General features: G+C 38.5%; 2 long non-coding RNA genes across 2 annotated transcripts; both read right to left on the bottom strand.

Moving 5' to 3' along the window:
• Positions 1 to 1,240: 1,240 nt before the first annotated feature.
• On the bottom strand, positions 1,241 to 1,863 carry LOC100377772 (uncharacterized). Its single transcript, XR_014930357.1, has 3 exons — positions 1,774 to 1,863; positions 1,433 to 1,543; positions 1,241 to 1,338 (listed from the first exon to the last, which is right to left on the bottom strand). It is a non-coding gene; the product is annotated as an uncharacterized LOC100377772 (long non-coding RNA).
• Positions 1,864 to 6,534: 4,671 nt separating this feature from the next.
• On the bottom strand, positions 6,535 to 7,078 carry LOC102806454 (uncharacterized). Its single transcript, XR_014930360.1, has 2 exons — positions 7,003 to 7,078; positions 6,535 to 6,587 (listed from the first exon to the last, which is right to left on the bottom strand). It is a non-coding gene; the product is annotated as an uncharacterized LOC102806454 (long non-coding RNA).
• Between the last annotated feature and the right edge of the window lie 9,749 nt (positions 7,079 to 16,827).

Below are 16,827 nucleotides of genomic sequence, written 5' to 3'. Positions count from 1 at the left end.
AAGTTTTACTTAATACTACAGGTCTCTTGCATTGCCTCACCTGAATCACATTGGTCACCTTCCCAACCACTCTGACATTGACAAGTGTATCCATTTATGTCGTCAACACATGTCCCTCCGTTACGACAAGGGTCACTGAGACATTCATCTATTTCTGTTCAAAAGAATATAACAAAACATATAAAAATAATGCAAGCCACAGATTCATTATACATTTACAAAGAGTAATATGTTTTTGAACATCTCACCTGTTTCACAATTTGTTCCCGAATATCCAGTTAAGCAGTTACATTCATAACCCAATGACACGTCCCTGCAACTTGCACCATTTTGACATGGGCCACTAGAGCAGTAGTACCCTGTAATGATAATACTCTCATTGCACAAATACATTCCATACTAAGACATATTGAAAGTTAGGTTCAGATAGTTATGCGAATATTTATAAATATGGAGTTATCAAGGAATTATTTGCACAATCATGAATATTTCCATCAAATATAAAAAGTAAATGTCGTATAATGTCATGAAAAGAAGATTTTCTCTAACAAACACATACAGAACAACAAAAATAATAATTTTATCTCACCTGAATCACAATTGTCTCCTTCCCATCCATCTGCACATTCACACTGATACCCGTTCACTTCATCAAAGCAGGTTCCTCCATTGTGACATGGGTCACTGTGACATTCATCTATATCTGAGAATATAATTCAGTATTGAATTAATAATATTCTCACCTGACAAAATTTTGTTAATTTGAACAATTGAAGATAACATTTCCAGCTCACCAGAATCACAATTGTCTCCTTCATATGCATCTGCACATTCACACTGATATCCGTTCACTTCATCAAAGCAGGTTCCTCCATTTTGACATGGGTCACTCTGACATTCATCTGTATCTGAGATTAAAAAAATTGAAAGCAGTAAATAGATGATCTACTTAACTTTCCCCCGAAAACAGATTTGAGAATTAAAACTACATACCTATTTGACAATGTATCCCTTCATACCCTGTAAGACAGTAGCATTGATAACCTGACTGAGTGTCAGCGCAGGTAGCCCCATTCTGACAAGGATCGCTTCTGCAATAAAACCCTGACAATGCCAAAATACCGACAGTTAATACCAGCATTATAATTTGTTCAGCAGATGCAATAATTTGTTATATTTATGCAAAGTTTTACTTAATACTACAGGTCTCTTGCATTGCCTCACCTGAATCACATTGGTCACCTTCCCAACCACTCTGACATTGACAAGTGTATCCATTTATGTCGTCAACACATGTCCCTCCGTTACGACAAGGGTCACTGAGACATTCATCTATTTCTGTTCAAAAGAATATAACAAAACATATAAAAATAATGCAAGCCACAGATTCATTATACATTTACAAAGAGTAATATGTTTTTGAACATCTCACCTGTTTCACAATTTGTTCCCAAATATCCAGGTAAGCAGTTACATTCATAACCCAATGACACGTCCCTGCAACTTGCACCATTTTGACATGGGCCACTAGAGCAGTAGTACCCTGTAATGATAATACTCTCATTGCACAAATACATTCCATACTAAGACATATTGAAAGTTAGGTTCAGATAGTTATGCGAATATTTATAAATATGGAGTTATCAAGGAATTATTTGCACAATCATGAATATTTCCATCAAATATAAAAAGTAAATGTCGTATAATGTCATGAAAAGAAGATTTTCCCTAACAAACACATACAGAACAACAAAAATAATAATTTTATCTCACCTGAATCACAATTGTCTCCTTCCCATCCATCTGCACATTCACACTGATACCCGTTCACTTCATCAAAGCAGGTTCCTCCATTGTGACATGGGTCACTGTGACATTCATCTATATCTGAGAATATAATTCAGTATTGAATTAATAATATTCTCACCTGACAAAATTTTGTTAATTTGAACAATTGAAGATAACATTTCCAGCTCACCAGAATCACAATTGTCTCCTTCATATCCATCTGCACATTCACACTGATATCCGTTCACTTCATCAAAGCAGGTTCCTCCATTTTGACATGGGTCACTCTGACATTCATCTGTATCTGAGATTAAAAAAATTGAAAGCAGTAAATAGATGATCTACTTAACTTTCCCCCGAAAACAGATTTGAGAATTAAAACTACATACCTATTTGACAATGTATCCCTTCATACCCTGTAAGACAGTAGCATTGATAACCTGACTGAGTGTCAGCGCAGGTAGCCCCATTCTGACAAGGATCGCTTCTGCAATAAAACCCTGACAATGCCAAAATACCGACAGTTAATACCAGCATTATAATTTGTTCAGCAGATGCAATAATTTGTTATATTTATGCAAAGTTTTACTTAATACTACAGGTCTCTTGCATTGCCTCACCTGAATCACATTGGTCACCTTCCCAACCACTCTGACATTGACAAGTGTATCCATTTATGTCGTCAACACATGTCCCTCCGTTACGACAAGGGTCACTGAGACATTCATCTATTTCTGTTCAAAAGAATATAACAAAACATATAAAAATAATGCAAGCCACAGATTCATTATACATTTACAAAGAGTAATATGTTTTTGAACATCTCACCTGTTTCACAATTTGTTCCCAAATATCCAGGTAAGCAGTTACATTCATAACCCAATGACACGTCCCTGCAACTTGCACCATTTTGACATGGGCCACTAGAGCAGTAGTACCCTGTAATGATAATACTCTCATTGCACAAATACATTCCATACTAAGACATATTGAAAGTTAGGTTCAGATAGTTATGCGAATATTTATAAATATGGAGTTATCAAGGAATTATTTGCACAATCATGAATATTTCCATCAAATATAAAAAGTAAATGTCGTATAATGTCATGAAAAGAAGATTTTCCCTAACAAACACATACAGAACAACAAAAATAATAATTTTATCTCACCTGAATCACAATTGTCTCCTTCCCATCCATCTGCACATTCACACTGATACCCGTTCACTTCATCAAAGCAGGTTCCTCCATTGTGACATGGGTCACTGTGACATTCATCTATATCTGAGAATATAATTCAGTATTGAATTAATAATATTCTCACCTGACAAAATTTTGTTAATTTGAACAATTGAAGATAACATTTCCAGCTCACCAGAATCACAATTGTCTCCTTCATATCCATCTGCACATTCACACTGATATCCGTTCACTTCATCAAAGCAGGTTCCTCCATTTTGACATGGGTCACTCTGACATTCATCTGTATCTGAGATTAAAAAAATTGAAAGCAGTAAATAGATGATCTACTTAACTTTCCCCCGAAAACAGATTTGAGAATTAAAGCTACATACCTATTTGACAATGTATCCCTTCATACCCTGTAAGACAGTAGCATTGATAACCTGACTGAGTGTCAGCACAGGTAGCCCCATTCTGACAAGGATCGCTTCTGCAATAAAACCCTGACAATGCCAAAATACCGACAGTTAATACCAGCATTATAATTTGTTCAGCAGATGCAATATTTTGTTATATTTATGCGAAGTTTTACTTAATACTACATGTCTCTTGCATTGCCTCACCTGAATCACATTGGTCACCTTCCCAACCACTCTGACATTGACAAGTGTATCCATTTATGTCGTCAACACATGTCCCACTATTATGGCAAGGGTCACTGAGACATTCATCTATTTCTGTTCAAAATAAAACATACAAAAATAATGCAAGCCACACATTTATTATAAATTTACAAAGAGTAATATGTTTTTGAACATCTCACCTGTTTCACAATTTATTCCCGAATATCCAGGTAAGCAGTTACATTCATAACCCGGTGACACGTCCCTGCAACTTGCACCATTTTGACATGGGCCACTAGAGCAGTAGTACCCTGTAATGATAATACTCTCATTGCACAAATACATTCCATACTAAGACATATTGAAAGTTAGGTTCAAATAGTTGTGCGAATATTTCTAAATATGGAGTTATCAAGGAATTATTTGCACAATCATGAATATTTCCATCAAATATAAAAAGTAAATGTCGTATAATGTCATGAAAAGAAGATTTTTCTGTAACAAACAGATACAGAACAACAAAAATAATAATTCTATCTCACCTGAATCACAATTTTCTCCTTCCCATCCATCTGAACATTCACACCGATATCCATCTACTTCATCAATACAGTTTCCTCCATTGTGACATGGGTCACTGTGACATTCATTTGTATCTGTGAATATAATTCAGTATTGAATCAATAATATTCTCACCTGACAAAACTTTGTTAATTTAAACAATTGACGATAATATTTCCAGCTCACCAGAATCACAATTGTCTCCTTCCCATCCATCTGAGCATTCACACCGATATCCATCTACTTCATCAATACAGGTTCCTCCATTGTGACATGGGTTACTGTGACATTCATCTGTATCTGTGAATATAATTCAGTATTGAATTAATAATATTCCCACCTGACAAAACTTTGTTAATTTAAACAATTGACGATAACATTTCCAGCTCACCAGAATCACAATTGTCTCCTTCATACCCATCTGCACATTCACACTGATATCCGTTCACTTCATCAAAGCAGGTTCCTCCATTTTGACATGGGTCACTCTGACATTCATCTGTATCTGAGATTAAACAATTTAAAAGCAGTAAATAGATGATCTACTTAACTTTCCCCCGAAAGCGGATTTGAGAATTAAAACTACATACCTATTTGACAATGTATCCCTTCATACCCTGTGAGACAGTAGCACTGATAACCTGACTGAGTGTCAGCGCAGGTAGCCCCATTCTGACAAGGATCGCTTCTGCAATAAAATCCTGACAATACCAAGATACCAACAGTTAATACCAGCATTATAATTTGTTCAGCAGATGCAATAATTTGTTATATTTTCTGCAAAGTTTTACTAAATACTACAGGTCTCTTGCATTGCCTCACCTGAATCGCATTGGTCACCTTCCCAACCACTCTGACATTGACAAGTGTATCCATTGATATCATCAACACATGTCCCTCCGTTATGGCAAGGGTCACTGAGACATTCATCTATTTCTGTTTAAATAAGTGAACACAAAAGTGAGAATATATATCTATATAACAATGCTTTTTTGACGATCAAATGAATAATAATTACTGTTTATAGGCTACAACAAGCTCACCTGTTTCACAGTGAATCCCTGTATATCCTGGTATACAATGGCATTCATACCCCAAATCCACATCTACGCAACTTCCACCATTTCGACAAGGATCATTAGAGCAGTAGTAACCTGCCACAATACACATATACATTATAATGGTGGCCAATTTGATTGTGAACTTAATAATGGAGCTTTGCCAGCTTAGGAGTTACAGCTCACAGTAACATGGCCCAATCAAAGTAATACAATGTTCAAAACAATGCACATAACTCACCAGCTTGGCAGTAGTCTCCTTCCCAGTCATCTGCACACTCACATTGGTATCCATCAACACCATCAATGCACGTACCTCCATTCAAGCAAGGAGAGCTTTGACACTCGTCAATGTCTGTGAAGGACAAGTTGTTTGTCTTACATAATTTAAGATTTTATATTAATGTTTACTTTGTATCCTATATACGTATTTGTTCATACCTATTTGGCAGTTTGTTCCTTCATAACCAGGTTTGCAGTGGCATCGATATCCCGTGTCGTTATCTAAACAGGTTGCACCATTTTGGCATGGATCAGTTGCACAATGAGGTGCTGAAAGATTCACATTATTAATTAAAATTCGCCATATAACATGTGTTTATTTGTTTTTCAATTGAGAAACTTGAACAGGTTGCCTACTGAAACTGTTCATCTACAACCCACAACAAGAAGATCTTGAAAAACTTTACTGAGCTTCCTAGCACGTCGTTGTTAAATAAAACACAACACATAGAACATGGTGGATTTTACTTTCTACTCACCTTGCTGACACACTTCTCCTCCCCAACCTATTTCGCATTCACATCGGTATCCTCCGTCTTCCTCTATACATGTGCCGCCATTATGGCAAGGATTACTGTGGCAGAAATATTTGTCTGTATAAAAAAAATCACCAAAGATTAGTTTAACCACTACAAACATTTGGTTAGGTCTCATATTGTATTGTTCTATTTGAGTTTTTCTGTGAGTCATTCTCACATTCTTGGCCTTTATATCCTACACAGTAATTACACTTCATTTCTCTAGATAGCTATTGATTTTTTCCTGTATTTATAAATCCTCACCTGAGTCGCAATTGTCACCTTCCCATTCGCTTTCACACTGACATATGTATCTATCTATTTGATCTATACATGTTCCGCCATTGTGACAGGGATTACTGGCACACTCATCAATATCTGTAATACAATGTAATAACTTAACTATAAAACAATTAACAATAAGTAAACAGAATTGATACATGTATCTTGAGTTATAAAACGTACCTATGTCACAGTGTTGACCTTCATATCCGGACTGGCACACACACTCATACCCCCACTCTTTTTGCTCACAAGTTGCGCCATTATGACATGGATCTCCTCTACAATAGAACCCTGGAGACAAACATATATATGTATATATTTAGAGAGAGTTACGTATCAGTTCCGTCACTGGTAGCATAGTGGTTGTTGCATCCTACATTAGGCTGAACATCAAAGGGTCGACCCCTACCCTGGGTGAGTGTGCCACAGATTCAATGGGAAGGCCAATTCCACTGGCCGAAATTCATTCACTAACGAATGCGACTTTGGGGGAACCTTGGTTGAGGTTCGCAGGTGCTTGTGTTCGACCGGGCCTGGTTGACACCAGGATAGCGCATTACAAATTGCCATTTGACAGAGAGATGACCACACAGCCCTGTCATGTAGTCCCAAACATGAATATGACTTCTGTGGCAAAATGCACTATGTGTCATCACTAGCACTAGCAAGTATCAGTTCGTAAAATATTTTACATATTCAGCCTTACCTAAATCACAATTTTCACCTTCCCAGCCATGTTCACATTCACATGTGTAGCCATTGGTTCCATCAACACAAACACCTTCATTGTGACAAGGAGAACTTTCACATTCGTCTATATCTGTAACACATTTAAAGCAGAGCTCATTAAGACTAAGTTCCCACGATATTCTATAGTCAGATTATATTTCAATGTTGAATGCATGATTTACCTATTTCACATTGCATCCCTTCATATCCTTCTACACATTCACATCTATATACGTTGTCTGTGCTTGTCAGACAGGTTCCGCCATTCAGACACGGATTGCTTTCACATGCACCACGTTCTGTTGAATAGAGATATGTAAAATATGGCTTCATACATAGATGCATATATGCATATCTAATGTAATGAAAGCATGTTTTGTTAACAACTGTAGCAACTGACCTCTTTCACAGTTAAGTCCATCGTAGTTAGGCATACAATGACACTCGTAGTGAAACCCGTGGTCTTGACATGTTCCTCCATTTTGACAAGGGTCACTTGTACAAGACATTCCTAATCAGGGAAATATAATTTTTTATTAATATTGGTTTACAGGGTATGACTTCACTTTGATTCTCTCCAACTTAAATTAGAATGACTAATGATAGGAGGATTAAGCAATTTTAAATTAGGACGCTACCATAGCATGAGTAACCATTTCCACCAAGACCATCATGACAATGGCATCCGTGTCGCCCATCTTTTTCACCGCAGTATGCTTGATGATGACACCGTACAGCCACACAGTCTAAGCGATCTGTATGAACACATGTGCACTCTTCATCGCACTGTTCTCGGACGAATGATTCCATGTACTGAAGGAAGAAATAATAAAGTTATGAAATAGGAAGGTTTTATGATGTGAGAAGCTTGAACTATATCAGTTATGAATAATGTCTTACCGGTAGGTAACGGCTTTCCACTAAACACCCACAGTATTCACCAGTCACACATTCCCCCTTGTAGTTGAATACTTCACCATAGGGACAGGTGCATCCATCCACAAGTCTGGGTTCTTGGCAAGAGTGGTAAGGATAAGTGTTTTGACATGTCTTCAAACAAGCAGAAACTGTCACGTTGTACTCCTCACCTTCTTTGCACATTAGAGCTATGGGTTAAAATTATGTATCAGCTGAATTCACCAGTACTATACCGTGTACGGAATCTACCATAACAAAGATCATCTGTGACTTGATGTTGATGTCAATCACATTACATTGCCAAAACAAATCAAGGGCTAACAAACATGCCCAATAGGTGATTTTCCGTACAATTGCGAGATCTCGCGAGATGCATGAAAGACGCGCGTCGAACGTCTGCTGCAAAAATCAAACGATTTGATTTTGAACTCGAATTTCCTTATTTCGTAGCTCACACCGACCGGCCGATCTTCGACAGAGGAATATTGCTTCCGAATACCCTTACTTAATCGAAATTGCCTATCATCAAATGTGGACAGCACATTATTAAGCATGGAAATGTCCCCAAAATACTTTCGCGTTTGTCGAATCCCACGCGATGTTTGACGCCACTACGACGCTATGACCTTTGTTTGTCCTGTTTTTACGTTCGATTTCACGCATAACGCGTGATTCTGGCAGTGTACGGAAAATGGTCTATTAGTCCATGTAAAACATGTTCATCATTTACACTGCCATTGATATACAGGTACTATAATACTATTACTTACGACAGAGCTGTTCTGTTCTCCAGGATATTGCAATTCCATTATCCAGACAGACTTGTGCATATGCTTCCCCATTCATACACAAACCTCGGGTATCTGGGAGCTTTGAGCAGGTATCGAACATGCAGGCAATGAAAAAATCCACAGGATCGATTGTGCTATGACAACTTGCAAATGGACCTGTAATTGCAACAATGGTTTTCCATAATTGTACTCTTGAAGTGTTGATTTTGTATGCAACATTTATAAGTATAAAACTTTGTTTGGTTAGTTAGCTTTAAATAATAGTTAAATACCCTTGTCATCTATCAAAAATCCACACAATTCATGTGCCTTTTCAGCCGTATCGATATCATTGGCACAGGGATTACATCCAGCTGCATTTGAAGTGCACTCATCACCATTGACAACCCAAGTGTTTCCAAACATAGCTGCTCTGTGAGTGTGGTCAAGGGTTGTTGGTATCTATTGAGATAAAACGTTATCATGCTTGACATACAAATGAGAATCATCGTTTGTACTTTAACTATATGTAACTTGGTCATTAGTGCCATGATGAAATAGATGAGAAATGTAGATAGGAGACACTTAGTAACAAATACTATGGTAACATACTTCTATGGTAACCTACTTCTATACATTTATGTATGGAGATTTTTCCACATTTTGGAAATAGTATACATATTAATTAGGTTAAACATACCAAGCGATCTTCAGGGTCAATAAAATCATCATCTGGGTTGTCATTGTAATTGCCACATAGACCACGAAGTGTATTTTTATAGGAACCAGGACACTTCACATCACCAAAATGAACACCGTCCCATCTCACTGTCATCCCGAAATCTGTTGTCAGTGTCTGGAATAAAACGAAAGACATTACACTCATGTACAATCCGTAATATGTTATCATCTTCTGGGAAATACATAGCATTTACTTACAACGTATCTGCCAGTAATCCTGATGTCAATCCCTAGATTTGGTTGGTAGGGGAGGGCTACCCTTTCTCCATTCACTTCTACAACCTTATCCTGCATGAGGCGCACTTCCTAGAACAAAATATGAAAAATAATTTATTTGTTTGCCTTTGTCATCCATAATTCAATTTGTGTAGAACTAAAGATGAAGAAATGAAATATTTAACACACAGCAGTCTGCTTAAACATTGATGATGAACATATTTCAATATCAATGCATGGTATACTAATTCTTCATCTTAACAAAGTGGGGAATTTAAAACAGTTCACATGGTAGCATTACCGTTCCATACACGATGACAATGAGTTCCGTAGTGACACTGACTTTCTCGTCTAGGGCCGTCATCCAATCCTGATTGATGGATACTACTTTAAAAGATGTCATAGTACTTGAAACACTCTCAGTTAGCATATATGAGCATGGACCTTGGAATTCATACTTGACACCATCATACGTGATGTAGTGTGGATCACCCCAGACATAACATACCGAATATTCTGTAACAGAAATATAAACCTGTCAATTTAAAATAAAAGTATGATCCTAGATTCAGAATAATAAAAATATTCAACATATAAGAACAAATGTTACTACCGCATACCACTTTCACAATTTACTCCTTGATATCCAACAGGGCAGATACAATCATATCTGTCTGTGCCATCAATGCACGTTCCGCCATTCTGGCATGGATTACTGCAGCATTCCTTTATCTCTGTAAAATATAACAATGGCAATGTATTTTAATACACATTTCATATGTTGTGTTCATTAATGTGTATTTAAAAAACAACATAATATTAGAACATATAATCAAATATATATATTTCACCTGCGCAAAATGTGTCATCTACTGCTGGTTGCCACTCTCCATTCTCACATCTACTCCCACCGGGTCCATGTAACGAGTATCCCGTATCACAACCAAAACTTGTTGTTGTATTACTTTTCACAGGGTAATTTAACTCAACCAGATGATATCCATTCTCAGGGGCACCAGGGTCAACGCAACGTCCGAGGCACAGTGGCGGTTCATCTGACCAGCTTCCATCATGATGACACATTGTTGCTCGTTCTCCATATAAATCATAACCGGAATCACAACAGAATCTAACAACTGTTCCCGTATCTACTGGATATACATGTTCATCAATCTGAAGACCATTTTCCGGTGTGCCGGGATCAGGACAACCTGGGCTACAGTGAGGAACAGCATGCGACCAGTTGCCATCAACACAAGTAATTGTAGTTTCACCAACTAAATTAAAGTTCTCCTCACACTGAAATGAAACTGTTGTGCCTTCACAGACTGGATATTCGTGATCTTCAATTTGACTTCCATTCACAGGTGTGCCAGGATTAGTGCACTCAGGTACACATGACGGAATAGGATTTGTCCATGAACCACCAATGCAGATGGTTGAATACTCATCAACGCACTCATCTTCAATATAAAGCTGATGACCTTCATTGCAGTAGAAAAATACCTCTGTTCCATTTGATGTTGGGTAGTTATAGTCACCTAATTGTCCTCCATTATCTGGTATTCCAGGATTCGCACACATTATGCTACAAACTGGTGTCGGGTTTGTCCATGTACCATCATTACATTTTGTTTTATTGCTCCCCACTAGCTCATGCATATAATCACATTCAAATCCAATTATTGTTCCAGAACAAACAGGGTAGTCTTGATCATAGATCTGTCTACCATTTTTTGGTTCCCCTGGATCATCACAATCCATCTTGCATTGGGGTGTGGCTTTATCCCAATATCCACTGAGGCACACTGTCACATATTCGTCTTCACATTCATTAGATGTAGGATCAATCAGCGTGTAGTTTTCATCACAATAATACGACACTTGTGTTCCATTTTCTACTGGATACTGCAGGTCTTCCAACTGTCCACCATTATCTGGACTTCCTGGATCATCACAACCTGATACACATGCAGGAATTGGATTAGTCCACTGGCCTTCGTCACATGTAATAGTTTCATCACCACTAATCATATAGTCTTCATCGCACATAAATGTTACAGTAGTTCCTGTGCATACAGGATAAGAGTAAATACCAACTTGTGTACCATTATCTGGTGTCCCAGGGTCGCTACATCCTTCCATGCAATCAGGAACAAGTTGACTCCATTCTCCATTGATGCAAGTTGTCTGTGATTCTTGTATACAGCTTTCGGATGATGCATTGTATAACATGTATGTGCCATTACAGTAAAAGCTCACAGTTGTACCAGACAAAACCGGATAGTCATAATCTTCTACTTGTCCACCATTATCTGGTGAACCAGGGTCATGACACTGTGGAATACAAACAGGTGTCTCCCTATTCCATGTTCCATTCACACACATAGTTTCATTGAATCCAATTAATGCATGTAGCTCATCACATGCAAATCCTACCGTAGTTCCTACACACACAGGGTAATGTTGTTCACCTAACTGGCTTCCATTTTCAGGATATCCAGGATCATTACAAGGTTGCTCACACTTTGGAACAGGATTCGTCCAATGAGTCTCAAAACACATTGTACTGTATTCCTCCACGCATTCTTTTTCTGACACATCAAATAGAACATATCCATCATTGCATTCAAACTCGACATTTGTGCCATTAGTAACTGGATATTCATGTGGCCCTATTTGATACCCATTTTCAGGTGTTCCTGGGTTGTAGCATCCTGGTACACAGCTAGGGATAACATCACTCCATGTGCCATTATTGCACGTGATATTCTCTTCACCAAATAAATCATGAGGCTCATCACAGTAGAATGATAGTTGAGTACCATGACATACTGGATAATCATATACTGGCATCTGATGACCAAATTCTGGTATACCAGGATTGCCACACACCCCAACACAAAAAGCCAATGGTTGAGTCCATGATCCATTTACACAGTGAGTAGAGTGTTCACTTAAACATGTTTGGGATTCTGGATTGTACAAACTGAATCCTTCATCACAGTAAAATGATACTTCTGTTCCCATAGAGACTGGAAAAGCATATTCATGTATCTGCCCTCCATTTACCGGTTCACCTGGATCATCACACATGACTCGACATTCTGGAACATCATATGTCCATTCACCATCATCACAAAACGTGGAATTCTGTCCAACAAGTTCAAACATGTAGTCACATGTATAGTGCACAACTGTTCCATGACAGACTGGATAAGTAAAATTACCATGTTGTATTCCATTGATTGGGGTACCAGGGTTTGAGCATTCACCCATGCATTCAGGAGATGGATGACTCCAGGTACCTTCCATACACACACTCTTTGCTTCATCAATGCATTCATCTGCACTTGTGTTATACAGATTGAACTCTTCAAAACAGGCATATGTTACAATTGTGCCATTATAGACTGGGTATTCATGGTCCTCCAAAATATATCCATTCTCTGGGATAATAGGTTCCTGGCAATTTCCAATACATTCTGGCAGTGGATGATTCCACTCTCCATCAATACATGTTATATTTGGCTGCCCTCTGATTTGGTACTCATCTTCACATTCAAAATAGACTGTTGTGCCATGGCACACAGGATAGTTATACAAGCCAATCTGTTGTCCATTTTCTGGATATCCAGGATTACCACATTCTCCCACACACATTGGAACAGGCTCAGTCCATTCACCCTCGTCACATGTCGTACTAGCTATCTCTAAACACTCGCCCTCATCTTCGTACATCAGCTGATATCCATCATCACAATAGAAATATATATCTGTTCCACTGTTGACAGGATACACAGTTGATCCCATTTGACCACCATTATTTGGATTTCCTGGATCTAAACACTGTTCAATGCATGCAGGTAATTCATGAATCCACTTACCATCCATACAGATTATGCTATGATTCCCTCTCATTTCATAAAGATAGTCACATTCATATTCGATAATTGTTCCATGACACACTGGATATGAGTAATTTCCCACTTGTTCTCCATTGTCAGGACTACCTGGATCAATGCAGTCTCCTATGCATAGTGGAGCTTCATGACTCCAAGTGCCTTCATTGCACACACTCTTTGATTGTTCAATACACTTCCTCATAGTAATATTATAAAGACTATATTGGTCATCACAAACATATGTTACTATAGTACCATTGCTGACAGGATACACATGTTCCTCAACAATGTATCCATTTTCAGGTGAATCAGGTTCCTTGCAATTTCCAATACATTCAGGAATAGGGTCACTCCAATGACCATTAAAACAAACTGTGGTATTCTGACCTTGAAGATAATAATCAACATCACAGTCAAAGCCGATTATTGTTCCGGAGCACACAGGGTATTCTGTTTCAGGAATTTGGATGCCGTTGTTTGGAGTTCCGGGATTATCACAATATTGAATACATACAGGGATGGGTTCATTCCATTCTCCATTTAAACAACTGGTTTCATAAGACTCTGTGCATTCATATGTACCAGGATCATGTAGTGCATAACCATCATCACATGTATAATACACTGTTGTACCATTGGAAACAGGGTAAGACTGATTAATAAGTTGTTGACCATTCTCCGGATCACCAGGATTTATACATTGGGGTAAACATTCAGGTAAGTCATCACTCCATTCGCCGCCATCTGTACATTGAATTGTAGTCTCACCAACAATCTCGTGAAGATAATCACAGCCAAATGAAACATTTGTACCAAAACAAACTGGATATGTTAGGTTAGTAGTTTGGTATCCGTTTTCAGGTAACCCAGGGTTATTACATTCAGCTTTACATGAGGGAATAGGGTGACTCCAGGAACCATCAAGGCACACAGTGACAGACCTGTCAATACATCCTTCCATTTCACCAATGTATAAAGTATAACCATCATCACAGCCAAATTCAACAATAGTTCCATTGTCAGCAGGATATGTGTAATTTCCTTTCTGGTATCCATTATCTGGTGTTCCAGGATCTTGGCAATTGCCAACACATGTTGGTAGATCATTATTCCAGCTGCCTTCTTCACATGTTATTTCAGAAGATCCTTGGAGGTCATATTCATCATCACACTCAAATGTTACAGTTGTACCAGAACAGACTGGATATTCTTGAACAGAGAGCTGATTCCCATTTGTTGGTTCTCCTGGATCAGTACACTCTTTCAGACACAGTGGCACAGGTTCAGTCCACATGCCATCAATACACCTGCTTCCTGCATTATCTAAGCATACACCTGAGTCTGGATCGTGCAAATGAAATGTATGGTTGCACTGATAAACCACAAAAGTTCCATTTGAAACTGGGTATTCTGGTTCATTTACTTGATACCCATTGACAGGGCTTCCTTGATTCAGACATTGTGGTATGCATTCAGGAAGGGAACAATCCCATTCACCATCATCACATGTTGATGTACTGCACCCTATTAACTCGTGCAAATATTCACATGCAAATGAAACATTTGATCCATGGCATGTTGGATACGAATTATTGCCAACTTGCCAGCCATTCTCTGGTTTCCCAGGGTTGTCGCACAGTCCTTGGCATGTTGGTACATCATGAGACCAGATACCTTCGAGACACATTGTTGCTGCTTCTGAGACACATTCTTGGGTATCCTCATTGTATAAAGTATAACCTGTATCACATCCATATTCAACAATAGTTCCATTGTCAGCAGGATATGTGTAATTTCCTTTCTGGTATCCATTATCTGGTGTTCCAGGATCTTGGCAATTGCCAACACAGGTTGGCAGATCGTCATTCCAGCTGCCTTCTTCACATGTTATTTCAGATGATCCTTGAAGTTCATATTCATCGTCGCATTCAAATGTTACAGTTGTACCAGAACAGACAGGATATTCATGAACTGAGAGCTGATTCCCATTTATTGGTTCTCCTGGATCTGTACATTCTCTGAGACACAGAGGAACAGGCTCAGTCCATATGCCATCAAGACACCTGCTGCCAGCAATTTCTAAGCATACACCTGAGTCTGAATCATGTAAATGAAATGTGTGGTCACACTCATAAACCACAAACGTTCCATTTGAAACTGGATATTCGGGTTCATTTACTTGATACCCATTGACAGGGCTTCCTTGATTAAGACATTGTGGTATGCATTCAGGAAGAGAACAATCCCATTCACCATCATCACATGTTGATGTACTACACCCTGTCAACTCATGCAAATATTCACATGCAAATGAAACATTTGTTCCATGGCATGTTGGATACGAATTATTGCCAACTTGCCAGCCATTCTCTGGTTTTCCAGGGTTGTCGCACAGTCCTTGGCATGTCGGTGCATCATGAGACCAGATACCTTCGAGACACATTGTTGCTGCTTCTGAGACACATTCGTGTGTATCCTCATTGTATAAAGTATAACCTGTATCACATCCATATTCAACAATAGTGCCATTGTCAGCAGGATATGTGTAATTTTCTTTCTGGTATCCATTATCTGGTGTTCCAGGATCTTGGCAATTGCCAACACAGGTTGGTAGATCATCATTCCACCTACCTTCTTCACATGTTATTTCAGAAGATCCTTGAAGTTCATAATCATCGTCGCATTCAAATGTTACAGTTGTACCAGAACAGACTGGATATTCATGAACAGAGAGTTGATTTCCATTTATTGGTTCTCCTGGATCTGTGCATTCTCTGAGACACAGGGGAACAGGTTCAGTCCACATGCCATCAATACACATACTTCCTGCATTAGCTAAGCATACACCTGAGTATGGATCATGCAAATGAAATGTGAGGTCACACTCATAAACCACAAACGTTCCATTTGAAACTGGATATTCGGGTTCATTTACTTGATACCCATTGACAGGGCTTCCTTGATTAAGACATTCTGGTATGCATTCAGGAAGAGAACAATCCCATTCACCATCATCACAAGTTGATGTACTACACCCTGTCAACTCATGCAAATATTCACATGCAAATGAAACATTTGATCCATGGCATGTTGGATACGAATTATTGCCAACTTGCCAGCCATTCTCTGGTTTTCCAGGGTTGTCGCACAGTCTTTGGCATGTCGGTGGATCATGCGACCAGATACCCTCGAGACACATTGTTGCTGCTTCTGAGACACATTCTTGTGTATCCTCATTGTATAAAGTATAAC

The sequence above is a fragment of the Saccoglossus kowalevskii genome, chromosome 9 (assembly GCF_978046115.1).
Source record: "Saccoglossus kowalevskii chromosome 9, keSacKowa6.1, whole genome shotgun sequence".
NCBI classification, from domain to species: Eukaryota; Metazoa; Hemichordata; class Enteropneusta; family Harrimaniidae; genus Saccoglossus; species Saccoglossus kowalevskii.
Note: the sequence above shows the minus strand (reverse complement) of the source record. Positions and strands in the feature narration are given on the sequence as shown.